Genomic DNA, 17,639 nt, shown 5'->3' on the forward strand with positions numbered 1-17,639 from the left:
CACAATCAACAACAACCAAACCCAACAACCCTCTCGGGACCCTAGCATTTATACACCCTCTGCAAAGTCTCCAAAAGTCCAACCATCACACAAGCTTGCAGAAAGCTGGCAAAATCATGCCCCCTCCAGAGCACAAGGCAAATCATAGTCAGCTGCTGCAAACATCTGAAGCAGCCCCATATTCCACGCCTGGGATTGAAATGAAAACATATCCTTATTGTTGACATTCTGTCTAAGCTCCACCCCCACAGTTACCTGGCAACAGCCAGCTGTGCCTGACACTATATAAGGGACTGCTCGCCCTCTCCTCACTCTCTTGCTCTTTGTTCTTCTTCTTCTCTTCTCTGCTCTCGTGCCCTCTTCCTCTTTGTCCCTGTCCCTTCTCTCCCTGTTCCCCGCCTTCCCTCCATTCCTCTCATCTTCTACTCTTCTTCTCTCATTAAACCTCTCCACATGGAACCATGTTGTTTTGTGTGTTCAGTCTGGACACGAGTCGAGATTTAAACCCCAATGCTTACAATATTTCTGTGGGGTTGCTGTTTTGTTTTGTTTTTTAAGAAACCAAGACTCCCAAATTGTCACTACAGGGTGTCACCGGTCTCTTTGTTTGCCATATCAGAAATAAACATTTCAACAGCAGGAGAGAAGCAGGAGGCTATGGGAAGTCAGTCTGCAAAGCCCTCCTCCCTGCCGCCCACTCTGCCTGACACTTTAGCCACCTCGCCCACTCAACTGCAGCTTGGGGACTGGTTTTACCTGAAAAGCCACTCACTGGGGCTGACACTTGCAAAAGCTTTCTAGATTTAATCTTCTCATGAAGTCGTATTTCAATTTAGAATCGTTTTTACTATAATCTCTAAGCCCAGTCAAGACAATGCACACCCAAGCAGAATTGGATGAAGAAATACGTTCAGGGAGGGGGATGTGCCTACACAGGCATGAGGACCCAAATTCAGAGTCTCAGTGAGCATGGAAAGCCAGGCGTGGTAGCCTTTAACCCCCAGAGTGGTAGGGAGAACCTAGAAGCTCAGTTACTGACAAGCTCTGGGTTCAGTGAGAGACCTGTCTTCAAAAGAAAGCCAGAGGCGGGCATGGTGGCACATGCTTTCAATCTCAGGACCTGGGAGGCAGAGCCAGGTGGATCTTTGTGAGTTAGAAGCCAGCCCGATCTACATATCAAGACCCAATCTCAAATGCATGCATGTATACATACATACATACATGCATACATACATACATATATACTCAAGGTGGAGAGCAATAGATAAAGTTACCAGATAATCAACTTCTGTCACACACACACACACACACACACACACACACACACACACGCAACTACACAGGTGCACACTCACAGATGCATACATGCAATACACAAGAATAATCTCTAATGTTTTACACGGTACTGGTGAGACTAGATTTCCAATTCTCTGTTATATATTTACTAAATAACTGGAGAAAGGTACTACCCAGTGAAAAGAAATTCTAAAACTATGCATGTGGACTTTCCTGATTTTATCCATACATACGGAATAATGCATATTGAAAGTGCACACTGTATGTTGGCACCCCTTCTAGGCTCCACCCAACAGTTACCTAGCAACAACCAGGTGGACCTGGCTTGCTATAAAAGGGATTGTTTGGCCTCTCCCTCTCTCTCTTTCTCTCTCTGACTCTCTGACCCACTTTGCTTTACCTGTCCCCTTTCTTTCTCTCTCCCCTTCCCCTCCCTCCTCTCTCTCCACATGTTCTTGGCTGGTCTGTTATCTTTCTCCCTCTGTCCTTCTCTGTCCCCTCTTTCTCTGCTTCTACTCCCTCCTCAACTCCCCCTTCCCCTAAATAAACCCTATTCTATACTACACCAGTCTATGGCTGTTACCTTGTAGGGGTCAGGGAAGAAGGAGGGATGCCTTAGCATGGCCTGCTGAGTTCCCCCCTCCCACTTCACCATACCATGCTCTACAAACATACCCTTGGCTTTAAAAAAAAATACTGTGCCCCACAAATATGTATAATAACCAATCAACAAATTATGTTAATGAAAAACTTGTAAAATTTGAGATGGAAATCTTAACTATATTAGCTGGGCGTTACATATCCTTGTATAGAAGTGTTGCCACATGGTGCTCTATAAATATGTACAATTAAAATAATAATAACCAATCTTCATTAAATGCTGTATTCCATTCAATTCCCAACCGCAATTCTTTCAATGCGGACTCCAAAAAGCGGGCTGAGCTAAGATCCTACAGAAGGGAACAGTGTCCTACAAACCCATAGAGCCCCTCACTGTTATCCAACCTTCCCATGACCCCTTGCAGGCTGCACCAGCAATTATCCAACTTCGACTTCTGGAGCCCCCTTTGCAGTGGCCCAGACAATACCCCTGGCATATGCTTGTTCCCACGGTCAGAACAATGGTGAAGCTCCCTTTATTGCAGTTCCCCCACTCCTGGTTTTGAAGAATGCCCTTTGTGGGACCTGTCTGAAACACAGAGGGCAGGATTCTCAATGCCCTCACAGCAGGACGCCTGATGCATTTGCATATGGTGACGCCCCCTTCGGACTCTACCAACAGAAGGGAAGCTTTCTTTTCAGGGCTCGATGTGGCTTTGATGCTTCAGAACACAATACCTTTGTGAGTGGAGCCAAAGGAGATTGTACACCGGGGACAGTTTTTTGCCCAGTGTGTTCTGCACAGTGGCTCTTGAGGGACGGAGCAGCCCAGGGACTCCAAGACAGGAGCTAAGTCCCACCCCACAACCAGGGCGCTTCTCTTATAGTTAGACCACCAGTGTAAATGGGTCAAAGACCTTTATGTAGATCCACCTTGACTTGAGCAACCAAGAGAGGGTCTGGGGTCTATTACCCCTACCTGGCCTCTCCCTATCTACATAGTTGGAAAGCTCGAGCTAGGTAGCCTAGATTCCCACGTACATATCCTGGAAAGCAAATATAAGGTTTATGACCCCAGCAAGGGCTTCCCAGTGAAGCCCTCGTGAGTCACTCAAACTTCAGACTGTCCCTGCCCAGGTGACTCACTCTATCTGAATGCCTCTAGCTCTTCCCCCTCCAGCGGTTTCTATAGTAATCATGGCTTCCTTTCCAGTATTGCAGTCCACAAGCCTATTAACTTAATTTTCTTCTCTATTTTAAGTCTCCTCTCTCCATCCCTGGAACTCAAAATTCTTCCAAAATGCTCCTCTTAGACTAGAGATAAAATCAGACCACCCCGGGTGACTTCACGATCCGTCTACACACTCTAACTCCCCCTTCTCCAGCCATGCTGACTGGGCTAAAAGAAAAAAGAAAAACAAAAGTTGCTAGGTAGGTGTCTGTTGTGAGTTTTAGCTGAGACAGACTCGCCTCTGTGCTGTCACCTGAAGCAGCCCAAGGAGCTTCCTTAATCTCTCAGGGACTTCAGCAGAGTCAAACTGGATCCTTCCCTTCAATACAGAAAAGAATTTCAAAGGAAAGCCGGTATCAATCAGAGTTCAGAGTTATTCAATCTACAGAGAGAAAGGCACTCGATAGATAGATAGATAGATAGATAGATAGATAGATAGATAGATAGATAGATAGATGGCTATGCACACCTAAGAACGTGAGTGTGGATGTCTCAAAGAAGAGCTGTGGTTTGTCAGAAGCCATCTTTAACTTGGACTTTGAGCACAGGTGTCAAGAGAAGAGTTTTGGAAAAGGAAGACTTACCCAGGTGAGGGTGTGGGCTTCTCCACTCCACATGTGTACAATTTTGGTGGTGTTCAAGAACATCTCACAGGGCTGCTAAAAATGTTATTTTCATTTTCTCTCCCTTCTTTGGTGAATGAGATTATGGGGTAGCTGCAGGGGCCGTTCGGATAGGTTTGCATGAGTGAAGGTAAAACCAGGAGCTGCTAGGGTCACGCAGGGATTTCAGGGAATGCCTTTTGCAGTAAATGGAGTTTCTTTTGAGACTGCTAAGAAGTCTATAGGTTTACAGCCAGGAAAGAAAGGTCTTGAGCAAATTTTAAGTGCTGGAGTTCTTTATTTAGAAAAAAACCGTTTTAAATCTATTATTATCGTATACATACACAGCGTGTGGAAGGCAGAATGTGGACCAGTGCTCGTGGGAAGAAAATCAGAGGACAACTTTGTGGAGTTAGCTCTCTCCCTCACACTGATGCCATTCCCAGGAATCAAACTTAGGTCGACAAGCTTGCAAGTCGAGCGTCCTTACCCACTGAGCCATCACACCAGCCCCGCGTTAGCAGGCTTAATGCTCCAGCCAGCAAGCTGCTTCAGCCGGCCTCCTAGGCGAGGGCCTCCTTTTTTCTTCTCACGTCTGTGATGTCTCTGTTTTCCTAACCAGGCCCATGGCTCATCTGCGAAGATGCTCCTTTTTCTGTAATGTGTATTCCTCGTCAAGAGGTCTAAGTACTTGACTGACTTGTCTAATTTCACCCTGGTCCTCCATCTCCACTAGCACTAGGAGAGATGTCAGTCCTTCTCAGGTTCCCTGCCATTCCACTCCCAAGCAAAACAAATTTAGCAGGCATCAGGGTGGACTCTGATAACGAATTTGGCCAAATGTGCGGAACAACTGAAACTCGGGGCGGGGCTAACTTCAAGTGACTGAGTCAAGCCTGCTTGGGGTCCAATGCTGGCAGTCTGTCTAAGCTCCACCCCCACGGTTACCTGGCAATGGCCAGGTATACTCCGCCCCGACAGTTACCAGGCAACAGACAGGCATACTCTGCCCCACAGTTATCTACCTTCTCTTAGTCCCCTGAATTGGAAAAAAAAAAAAAAAAGACATAACTGGTCCTACGTACCGTGGAGGAGAAAGTTTATTGCAAATCGAAGGGAGAGCACAGCCAGAAGCAGGGACATCTGGGAGAGTCCAGAATGAACAGGACCCTGAGCTGTGTGAGGAGAGCGGGGCTGGGAAGTGAAAGGGGAGAGAAGGGGACCAGGGGCAGCAGCCAAGAAGGCAAAGATACAAAAGGGGGCAGGTAACCAAAATGTCTGGATTGTATAAGGAAGAACCTCTGGGGGAAGTAAGAGCAGCCCAGCCCCTGGGATGCAGAGTTGGGGTAGAGGGTGGTATGCCAACCTTTCCCAGTAATAGGTAGGACTAAGAACTGAGGGATGCTGGGAAAACCTGGAAGCCGGGTCCACTTTGTTACATTAAGTAGGCACCTTAACCATTTGACCCAGGGTTTGAGACTTGACGGTCCCCAGTTGGTGGAACTCTTGGGAAGGATTAGGGGTGTGGCTTACTGGAGGAGCGAGTCACTCAGGGGAGGTTTTGAGGTTTCAAAAGACTAGCCGTTCCCAATCTCTCTCTCTCTCTCTCTCTCTCTCTCTCTCTCTCTCTCTCTCTCTCTCTCTCTCCAGAGATGACGTGAAGTCTCAGATATTTCCCCAGTGCCCAGGCCTCCTGCTTTCTGTCCGGTCACTGACTCTAACCCTCTGAATGTGTAAACCACAAGTTAAGCACTTGCATTTGCAAGTGTCTTGCTCATATGTTGCATCCCATGTGGCTTGGATTCCAGGATCCTGAGTAGGGAGAGCAGCAGCAAGAGGGGGGACAAAAAAAGGACATATGGACAGACACACAGATACACACACAGTAGAACTGCCATCTGGTGAGTTTCTCTAATGCTATCCTGCAACCTCGTTAACCAGTCTTAGTAGACGGTCTCTATAGGAAAGTCGTCTCAGGTTGTAAAGACCCAGGAAGAGCAGGCCACAGTTGCTAGTCTCTGTGCACACTAACCAATATTCATAAAAGCTCATACGAAGATCTCTGAGGACTGTTTGGCCATATGGATAATGCCTTCACCAAATTGTCCCATGGGTCAATTGACCTTGAGTCTTGGACAGGCCATGCCCTTGTCAAAATACACATTCACTGAGGACTGCACTCACCAGGCTTCCTCTGTTCCCTACAGTCTTGGTGTCTTATTACAGTAATAGAAAAGTCACTGAGCTGGGTGTGGTGGCACATGCCTTTGATCCCAGCCCTTTGGAGGCAGAGGGAGGTGGATCCCTGAGTTTGAGGCCCACCTGGTCTACAGAGTAAGTTCCAGAAAAGCCAGTGCTATACAGGGAAACCCTGTCTCAAAGTCTCAAATGGGAGAGAGAGAAAGAGAGAGAGAGAGAGAGAGAGAGAGAGAGAGAGCATGAGACATTATGTTTTATTCTATCTATAAACTGAGTTTATATTTACCGGCTTCATTATTCATTTGTGATACATTTGATAATGATAATTTAGAAAGAGTCTTTGTTTCTTTATATGTGCTTTTAGTCATTTAAAAATTAATGAGCACTTACTCCATGTTTGGCCATTGATATCATATACATAAAAAAAAAAAAAAAAAAACCACTGAGTCATCCAGCCAAGAGTCTACATGTCCCAGCAAGCTGGCCCTCCATCCTGCTTATATAAATAAAGTTTTATTGGAACACAGCCACGCCCACTCATTTGCATACCATCCACATGTGCTTTCACATAACAGCAGCAGTGTTGATCCCCACAGAGGGACCATACATACAGCCCTCAGAGACTAAAATATTATTTGACACTTCACAAAAAAAACTTAACCAGCTTTGGCTGTAGACAGTTCTCCACAACTAGAAGTTCTGGTTATTATAAACCTCTCCTCTTCCCTGAAGGGTTGTGCAGAAAGGCAGTGAGCCCATTTGTGTAGACACTACCTCCCCACACACACATCACACAACACTTCTAGAAAATAAGCATAGGGACAAAGAACAAAAATTAAAACACAAAAGCAAACGCATTTCAAGTTTGCACAGTTAATTGATACCACAAGTGAGATTCAGGCCCTTTAAGTGACTGTTAGGAGCCCTGTGAAGAGACTTGTATAACCCACCCCAGCTGGTACCAATGAAAGCCCGAGTGGGACAAAGGGTCTAATTTCCTTCTCTTCAATTCTGCAGCGTGCTTCTCAGAACACAGCCCTTATTTCAAGAAGTGATACCCCAGGGGTACATTAAGCCAGCGGCAGCCCCATTCTGAGGTGATTCATGCCAAAATCAAAATGTAGACATTAGATCCCTGTCATAATTTCTCTTTATTCATCTAGGCTACCTTGCAGATACGCTCCTAGTCTGAATAAAAATACGATTTATTCAGTTGCTCAGTGTGCTGGTCGTTTCCACAAATCTCTTTTATAATACTAGTGGAGTTAATTGTTGTGTCATACAAAGGGAATGGTACTGAGTGCAGAGCCCAACAGACTCTGGTTTGAATTTTGCATTTGAAACGTGCTCAGTAGAGAAGCATTCAGGGTTTTTTGTTTTTTTGTTTTTTTCTTCCAGAAGCTGGAGTTTCCTCAGCAGCATCCTATATCTAACTCTCTAATTTCCAGAGTTGGTGGAGAATCCAAGATGAGACATTCTATCCAGTTGCAAGCACAGATCCATCCTGTAAGTGTGTCTATCTCTCCTTTCCCCTCATGCTTCTATACCGGAAGAAGAAAAAGCAAGCCGGTAGTTATTTGTCTGGCTGACAATAAAAATATGTGAAAAAAGTAAACTTAAGGAGCAAAAGAAAGAAGGAAGGGAGGACAGAAAGAAAAGAATGAGGGAAAGAAGGAAGGGAGGGAGGGAGGGAACAAGGAAGGAAGGAAGGAAGGAAAGTTGGTTTACTATGGTTTACTATGTACAGTCTATCATGGAGACAGGAACTTGAGGCAACTGGGTATTTTACAGTTGCAATTGGGAAGCAGGGAGAGATGAATGCTAGTACTCAACTTGCTTCCCCTTTTTATTCGGCCTGTGACCCCAGGCCATGGGACCCTATCAGCCACAGTTAAGTATGACCAATGCCTCCCAGACATGCCCAGAAGTCTGTCTCCTAACTGCATCCTGTCAAGTTGACACTTAGTATTAACCACCACCCATGCCTCGTCACCTCCTAACACTGTATTTTCTGTATTAAAAGAAAACAAAGGGGACTGAGACAAATGGCTCAGTGGGTGACCCTCTTGTCATACAAACTCCTCCTGGACAGGATCCCCAGAACATCATAAAAGGCTGAGCCGGCATGGTGGCCCATGTGTAATTCTATAACTCAGGGAGTGGAGATAGAATATTCTCCTGAGCCAGCTGTTAACTAGATGAGCCAAAACTATAACTCGGGGTTCAGTGAGGGATCCTGCCTCAGTAATATGGTAGAGAATGATAGAAGAAGTCTGTCCTTAGAAAATGATAGAGGAAGTCTGTCCTGGATGGTTCTGTGTGTCCGCTTGTTACAAGCTGGAGTTATCACAGAGAAAGGAGCCTTCCTTAAGAAAATGCCTCCATGAGACCCAGCTGTAAGGCATTTTCTCAATTAGTGATGAAGGGTGGGAGAAGCCAGCCCATTGTGGGTGCTGCCATCCTTGGGCTGGTGGTCCTGGGTTCTATAAGAAAGCAAGTTGAGGGGTTGGGGATTTAGCTCAGCGGTGGAGCACTTGCCTAGCGAGCGCAAGGCCCTGGGTTCTGTCCCCAGCTCCGAAAAAAAGAAAAGAAAAAAAAAGAAAGAAAGAAAGAAAGAAAGAAAGAAAGAAAGAAAGAAAGCAAGCAGGCTGAGCAAGCCAGTAAGTAACATCCCTCCATGGCCTCTGCATCAACTCCTAATTCCTGCCCTGCGTGAGTTCCAGTCCTGACTTCCTTTGGTGATGAACAGCAATGTGGAAGTGTAAGCTGAATAAACCCTTTCCTCCCCAGCTTGCTTCTTGGTCGCGATGTTTGTGCAGGAATAGAAACCCTGACTAAGACAAAGTCCTTTGATGTCAACCCATGGCCGCTTTATGCACATGTGCACAATCACAGTATACAGATCACGCAAATACACGTGAATAAAAAGGAAACAAAAAAGACACAAAGAAACTGAATTTATCTTTTAATTTATAGTAATTTTTTGAAACTATAATTACATAATTTCCCTCCTTCCATTTTTCTTTCCAACCTCTCCTATCCATCCTCCTTGCTCTCTCTCAAAGTCATGGTCTCTTTTCTTTTTTGTTTATACATCACATATATTTATATGCAATTATGTTACTACATATATTTAATGTGTGCATAAATAGTCTGTTCAGCCCACATAATATTATCCATATGTCCATGATCTCGGGTCTGACCACTGGATATCGGGTAGCCCTCAGAAAGGCTATTCTTCCTGCAAGAGACTGACTCTCTGTCCAAGGCATTCTCCTCTCCACGAGTCCAAGGCCAAGATGAAAAGGTTAGTAGAGACGTCTGTTTCTCAATGGACGGGCAGCCACAGGCGCCCATCAATAGGAACCACTGGTGGAAACTTGGCCACCAGTACCTGCTCTGGGTGTGTCTGATGCATTGCATCTAGTTGGCAAGGTGGCTTTAGGATATCCAGAAAATCTAGTGCCATACATGGCCCAGAGGCAAGCCAAGGTAAACCTTGCTAGCAGCCATGGGGCTTGGACTGCCAAAGTCGGGCTTGTAGGTCTGGGAACTGCCTCAGACACAGGCAGACACCCACTGGTTTATTCAGTGAATACTTCTAAAATCAGAAAACATATATTTATCTAGCTACTTTGCATCCTAAACCTGAAGGAAAAGAGAAAACATTCAGGGTAGCTGTAGTGGGGAGAGTCTGAGAAAAGAGCATTTATGTTCACCCTGCCTCTGAGTAAATAAGAAATCAGTTAATGAGGAAATCAGTTAATAATCTCTGTAGTCTTTGATGCAGTGAGAGACCTCAGCTTTTCAGTAAAATGTGTGTTCCAACCCTACGTCTGGGAATATCAACTGTGTCTGAAAATACAGCATCAGGAGCAAATGGAATTTATCGCTTTACTTAAAAACAACAAAAGCAATATTCGTTCTGATTTCCATGTTATGCAAAAGTACCTTTTTGCCAAAATTTAAATGAGTGATTTTACTAATTACTTAATCTTATGTTTAGCTTCTTAAAAATTATGTCTTCCCAGAAAAATACATGTAATACTATTTTGCATACAATTTTAGAAGCAACAGCTTTCTCAAAAACCTCCCACAGGGAGGGAGGGGTGTGTGTGTGTGTGTGTGTGTGTGTGTGTGTGTGTGTGCACTTGTGTGTGTCCTATTATAGCAAAAGACAAAACTAGTCACTAGTCCTTCTGTGAAGAATTAGGAATGACACAGCCCAAACTCTTGAGGAATCCCAATATGATTTTTTTTTTTTTTAAAAAAGGAGACAGTGGAAAGGCCCAGACACAGCATCATGGATTCATGCCCTTGCATGTTTATTGAGCATCCCTCACGTGACAGACACTATGACAGACATGAGAAGCCACATGCTAACACGGAACTTACAGAGCCGTACCAAGGTTCAGAAGTCAGCAGCATTTCCCACACCGTCATCCAGGTTTGCTAAACCGTCATTTAGAAGATAGTGAATGCAAAGTTTGTTCTAAAGGGGACACCAAAGAACCTCAAAAGAAGCCTAAATGTCACCTCTTACTATTCTCCAATCACTACTATGGGAAAATGAGATTATATGTATATATATATATATATATATATATATATATATATGGGTATAAATAATTCAGGTTATGTATCACCCCTGAAAGAACTTGGCAACATGGAATCAGAATGAAGCGTCCTTTCTGACCTTTGTAAGTAAAAGGATGCATTCCATTTGCCCCAAAGATTGTATTTTCAGGTACAGCTGACATTTCCAAACTTAGGGGTGGGACACAAATCTCTTGCCAGACACATACATATCACCAGTGGATTCTACTGTGGTAGGGGCCCTGAGAGCCCCTGAAGAAGAAATAAACAAAAAACAAACCCCATGGGCTGTTAATATCCTGGAATGTCCCTGCCCCTCCCTCATATCTCTCCCACGGTTCCCTTTCTTTCCCCCTCCCCATTTCAATATTTACTGCCTATGTCTTAGTCAGGGTTCCTATTCCTGCACAAACATCAATGACCAAGAAGCAAGTTGGGGAGGAAAGGGTTTATTCAGCTCACACTTCCACATTGCTGTTCATCACCAAAGGAAGTCAGGACAGGAACTCAAGCAGGTCAGGAAGCAGGAGCTGATGCAGAGGCCATGGAGGGATGTTACTTACTGGCTTGTTCCCCTGGTTTGCTCAGCTTGCTCTCTTATAGAACCCACGACCACCAGCCCAGGGATGGCACCACCCACAATGGGCTGGGCCCTCCTCACTTGATCACTAATTGAGAAAATGCCTCACGGCTGGGTCTTATGGAGGCATTTCCTCAACTGAGGCTCCTTTCTCTGTGATAACTCCAGCTTGTGTCAAGTGGACACATAAAACCAGCCAGTACAGGGGCTGGGGATTTAGCTCAGTGGTAGAGCGCTTGCCTAGGAAGCGCAAGGCCCTGGATTCGGTTCCCAGCTCCGAAAAAAAGAACCAAAAAAAAAAAAAAAAACCAGCCAGTACAGCCTAGAAGTTCAAAACACTCAATCAAATGCTCTGTCACCGTATATGGGAAAACAAAGTAGCCAAAAATGTAAAAAAAAAAAAAAAAACAACAACAACAACAAATTTTCTAATAAGTTTGGGCTGGGGATTTAGCTCAGTGGTAGAGCGCTTACCTAGGAAGCGCAAGGCCCTGGGTTCGGTCCCCAGCTCCGGGAAAAACAAAACAAAAAAAAAAAAAAAACAAAAGAAACCAAAAATGTATAAAAGCCTCAACCTTGTCATGTTTGGGGGTCTAGCCTTTGGAAACTAATCCACTTGAAGCTTAGGTGCATCCTGAAAGGAAAGCCTGGGTATCCTGTTCTCTGACTGAGCATCCCATCATAGAACAAGCATTGGAAGAAACCCTATAGAAGGTCCTGGCTCATGGCCGCCAGTCTCAGCTGAGGGACATTTTCGGAATGCGTGACCGCCGTGGGTCATCTATCATCCTGCTTCCTAACGGGCCTTACAGCGTATATGTCACTGCTGCCGTTTTCCCACTACCCCCGAAGCATCAACGCCTTGTCCCATATATTCCTCGAATGTCCCTTTTCAGTCAAGTTGCCAGCTACAGATTCTGAACGACCTTTTGTATTTTTATTTTTTTTAAACAGGGTGTCCCACGCCTCAGGCTGGCCTCAAATTTGCTTTCTAGTCGAGGGTGATTGTGACCTTCTGATCCTCCTGCCTCCGCCTCCCACCTGCTGGGGTTATAGTCTTGCGACACCACACTCTGTGTATGTGGCAGTGGTGACTCCATCCAGATCTTCACACATGTTAAGCAAGCGCTGTGTCAATGGAGCCATGTTCTAAGTCACTGGATGGCCATCTTTGACTTCGTAATCTCCTATGTCATGAGGTAGCTTTCAATGCTTAAGTGACTCCATGGGACCCCACACAGCACCTGCTCAAATTGCTAAAACCAAGAGTCAGAAAGCATCCTGAGATCCAACAGGAATTATAAACGATCTCAATTCCGGGAACTTTGTCTGAAGTCAATATTGTCCTCTCACTGAGAATGCACTCTAATCCATAGCCTACTTCAGCTATACCATTACACATTATATATTACATTATATATATATATATATATACTATACATATACTATAACCAGTTCTGCAGGGTTAAAAAAGTAATTACAACCCCAACTAAGATAACTCAATGCACTTGCTCCACATCCCTGCCACCCCAGAACCCTACTCCCCACCCCCACCACCTACTCTAAGAGCCTGATTTCCACCTTCAGGACCTACAAAGTGGAAGGACAGAACAGACTCTGATAAGCTCACATCTAAGTTTATCTCCAATGAATTTGATTTAATGATAATAAAAAAAAAACTAAGCCTACAATACCTAATAAAAATGGAGGGACCAGAGCCATAAGGGGTGCACACCCACAGAGAGGAGACAAGCCAGCCAGGGCACCGCAAGCCATCCATTTTATAACTAGAAAACCCTGAACTCTAACTGCCCCATCAAAGCTGAGACATGACACTGAGAAAACCAGACCTGTTTCTCAATCTTATTCCTCAGGAGAGATCTGGAAATGAAAATGTCAAAAGCTTTCTGAGCAAATATTGAGAGAAAGAAAACCAACAGGCTGAGTGGAACGATGGAGATGAGACATCAAGGGGAGGCACTTGAGAGGAAAAAGTCATGGAATGTGGTAGAACCCTTAACCGATGGAGGACTCGGGGCAAAGGATATAGAGGCTGGGTATAAAATGTTGGGGGAGGGGCTGCTGTGAGAAGGATCAACATGACAGACTGTAGGGCAAGACCTGATCTGAAACTGGGAATTTACTGAAGTTCCACACAAGGAACAGTCAACCACAGCAGCCTGTCTATCCTCCACACCACACTTCTACCAGCAGAGCTGAAAACAAGCACTTACTTAGCCCTAGGCCAACAGAAACCAATACTCTTGTGCTGAGGACATGGCTCAACTGGAAAGAGCACTTGTTGTTCTCTCAAAGGACTTGAGTTCAGTTCCCAACACCCATGCTGGTGGCTCACAACAAACCACCTATAATTGCAGCCAAGAGGATACAATGCCTTCTTCTGGACTCTGTGGGTACATGCACCCAATGGTACATAGACACAGACATATACACATCCATATAAACTAATACTACAACAACAACAAACCCAGTAACCTTCGAAGGGAAGTCAGTAGGATATCTAATGAAACAGGGACAAGGAACATGATTGATGTCAACTTGCAGAAAATCTTTCCTAGTTGTGGCACGCACGGGATTGCCATTAAGGATCCAACAGTGTCGGGTCTGTCAGAAACACATTGGTTAATAAACTCAGCCAAAAGCATTGACCCCTCAGACTTTCACTCCTTCACTCTATGAGCAGACATTTGAGAGAAGCTGAAATGTAAAAGAATCAGACCATGGAGATCATTTTAAAAGTCAAAGTCTAATCATTGGCCTTAGATGAGACTAGAGAAGAGGATCAAGAAAATAGCCAAGTACTTCTAGAGTTGGAATGTGATTCCCTACAACAGACAGTCCCACAGAAGGGTGGCTTTGTAGAGAGGAACTGAGGAAAAGAAGAAAATATAAGTGACACCAGGTGGGATGGCCATGCCAAGCATCACGAGCTCTCAGGAGACAGAAGCAGGAGAGACACAAGTGTGAGTCACAAGTCATCCTGGGTTACAGAGTGAGGCCTTGTCTTGGGACAAATAAATTAAGCAGTATTTAATGAAAGCTTTAGAAAAAGAAATATAGGCAAAGAAATGATGATCTCCAGGACTTAAAAGAAGATGCCTGTAAATGGAAAGGTTTACCAACGACTGAGAATGGTCAGGGGCTGGGAAGGTGGTTCAGAACCTTGGGTTCTTGTCTCATAGACTTCATAAATCTGGTGTGGTAGCACAGGCTTATAAACTCAGCGCTCTGGAGGTAGAGGCAGCAAGTTCAGAAGTTCAAGGCCATCCTTTGCTATAAAGAGTTGGAGGCCAGCCTGGCCTCCAGGAGAACCGTCTTAAATAAGTAAATAAGTAAATAAGTAAATAAGTAAATAAATAAATAAATAAATAAATAAATAAATAAGTAAGTAAGTAAATAAAAAACTGAATTTCCCAAGCATGTGTTAATTTCTCTAAAATTTGCAAGAGAAGACCAGTTGAACAATGTTGAACCAAATTTGAAGCAAATTTTAAATAAATACTGGCTAGGAAAAGAAGACTCTAGCTAGGTTTACCTCTGGGATTCCAGGAAATACTAAGTCCCTATTTGCAGGGGCTTAAAAAAGGCAAAACCCATAATTCATTGCATTTCCAACTAGGAATCAGGGATAAGCATACATCCTGACATACTTCCTGCCTACATGTTATGCACATTTAGCGTAGTGGTTCAAACAAACTTGTTTAGAGAAGTGAAAACATACGGCTTGCTATTTCCTAAGAACTACAACTCCCAGCATTCCAAGAACTTACCTTGTTCTTGAGTAAGTGAGGCTTACAGGTTGACTTAGGTTCTTTCTGATGTTATAGAGGCATGCAGAGTCATCATCAAAGTACCTCAGAAGCTGAATGGAAAAAAATGGGCTGTCTGGGAGTTGGTGATTGAGAAAGAAGTTTAGAAGATTTTATTTCTGTGTTTTCTCTGAAGAGAATGAAGTTTGACATATAAAAATAAAATCTTATTATTTCAGTCCTATTATTCATTCTTATTATTATACAATCCTATTTCATCTTCAAAATTTATATTATGAAATCAGAATGTTATTATATGGGTTATATGGGTGTTATTTTGATTAAAGTATATATATATATATATATATATATATATATATATATATATATATGAAACCAGGCATGGTGGCTTATACCTGTTATCCCACCATCCAAAAGTCAGGGGGATTGCCACAGGTTCAAGGCCTGTGGGGCTACTGTCTCAAGAACAAAGAAGAAAAATAAAGATAAAGGGAAGACTTGAGGAGATGTAATACTTCCTCCTATAGAAGTAAGTAAACAGGGATAAAACAGAGAATCATAGAATAGAGTTAAAAAGCAATGTTTGATTCTCATGTATCAAATGTTATGCCCCTCAGAGGAAACACTTGTATATGGAATATTTTCATTTTTCCCATAAAAGGGTCTTCAGTGAATCTCCAAAAGCAGAGAACATAGAGAAATGTATTTAATGAAAAAAAAACTAAATAAAATTAGAAATATATTGAATATTTTCTTTGTTAGAAGTAGTGGTGGTGAATAGGGGTTTCACATAGTCACTTAGCTATGGCCCTAGGGGTGTGTGTGTGTGTAAGTGTGTGTGTATATATGTGTGTATGTGTGTATGTATGTAAGTGTGTGTGTAGACATATATGTGTGTATATGTGTGTATGTGTGTGTAGTCATATATGTGTGTGTATGTGTGTGTATGTAAGTGTGTGTAAGTGTGTGTGTAGACATATATGTGTGTATGCATGTGTATATGTGTATATGTGTATATGTGTGTACATGTGTGTACATGTGTGTGTATGTGTGTATGTATGTAAGTGTGTGTGTAGACATATATGTGTGTATATGTGTGTGTGTGTGTGGTCATATATGTGTGTGTATGTGTGTGTGTGTAAGTGTGTGTAAGTGTGTGTGTAGACATATATGTGTGTGTATGCATGTGTATATGTGTGTATGTGTATATGTGTGTACATGTGTGTACATGTGTGTATGTGTGTGTATATGTGTGTATGTATATATGTGTGTAGATCTGTATGTATGTGTGTATGTGTGTATGCGTGTGTGTATGTGTGTAGATGTGTGTGTATGTGTGTATGTGTATAGATGTGTGTATGTGTGCATGTGTATGTATATGTGTGTATGTGTATATGTGTGTATGTGTGTATGCGTGTATGTGTGTATGTGTGTATGCGTGTATGTGTGTATGTGTGTATGTGTGTATGTGTGTATGCGTGTATGTGTGTATGTGTGTATGTGTGTATGTGTGTATGTGTGTAGATGTGTGTATGTGTGTATGTGTATGTATATGTATGTGTGTATGTGTGTATGTGTGTATGCGTGTGTGTGTATGTGTGTATGAGTGTGTGTATGTGTGTATATGTGTGTATGTATATATATGTATATGTGTGTATATGTGTATGTGTGAGCATATGTATGTACACACACATATGTATACATATATATTGCCACATTTTAAAGAGAAGTTTATGTGTAGGAGTGTTTGTCATCTTGCATGTATGTGCATTTATTTATGCCTGGTACCCACAGAGAATGTCAGACTCCCTAGAGCTGGGGTTATGGACAGTTCTGAGGCACCATGCAGGTACTGGGAATGGAACCTGGGTCCTCTGCAAGAGCAACAAGTGCACCTAACCACTGAGCCATCTCTCCAGCCCTGACTTGTCATATTTTTAAAGGAAAAATAATGATATATGTGTGGAACCCTAAACCGGTTTGAGTAAAAGCAGTACTGAACTAAAGTAGAAATCATCATGGTGCATACTATTATTAAAATGTCAATAATTTAGTCATTCGTTTATCAAATATTCAGATTTTGTTGGAGACTTCCAGGGCTGGAAGAATGTCATTGTGTTAAATGATGTTTTGATTAAACAAGAAAGAATGAGAAGAATTGATGTCCTTTCTCTCAAAGATTGAAAAAGCTTAATATTAATAAAGATTAAAATTAAGGGCTGGGGAGATGGCTCAGTGGGTAAAGGTCTGGCCATGTGTCTTAGTTAGGGTTACTATGCTGGGATGAAACACCATGATCAGAAGCAACTGGGAAGGGAAGGGCTATTTGGCGTCCATATCCTGAACCACGCGGTCCACTGAGGGAAGCCAAGGCAGGAACCCAAGTCTGGTAGGAACCTGTAGGCAGGAGCCGAGTCTGTCTGTGGAGGTGTGCTGCTTACTGGCTTGCCTCTCATGACCTCTTAAGCCTGCTTTATTTTTTTATAGGACCCAGGACCACCAGCTCCAGGTTGTCGTACCCTCAATGGCCTGAGGCCTCGCCCACCAATCACTAATTAAGAAAATGCCCTACAGGCTTGCCTACAGCCAGATCGTAAGAAGGAAGCATTTTCTCAATTGAGGTTTCCTCCTCTCAGATGACTTTAGCTTGTAAGTGTGAGGGCCTACTTCTGACTCCCCAGAAGCCATGTAAAACCTGACCAGTAATACATGCCTGTAATCCCCGTGCTCCCATGGTAAAATGA

This window comes from Rattus norvegicus, chromosome 17, assembly GCF_036323735.1.
Source record: "Rattus norvegicus strain BN/NHsdMcwi chromosome 17, GRCr8, whole genome shotgun sequence".
Taxonomy (NCBI): Eukaryota; Metazoa; Chordata; class Mammalia; order Rodentia; family Muridae; genus Rattus; species Rattus norvegicus.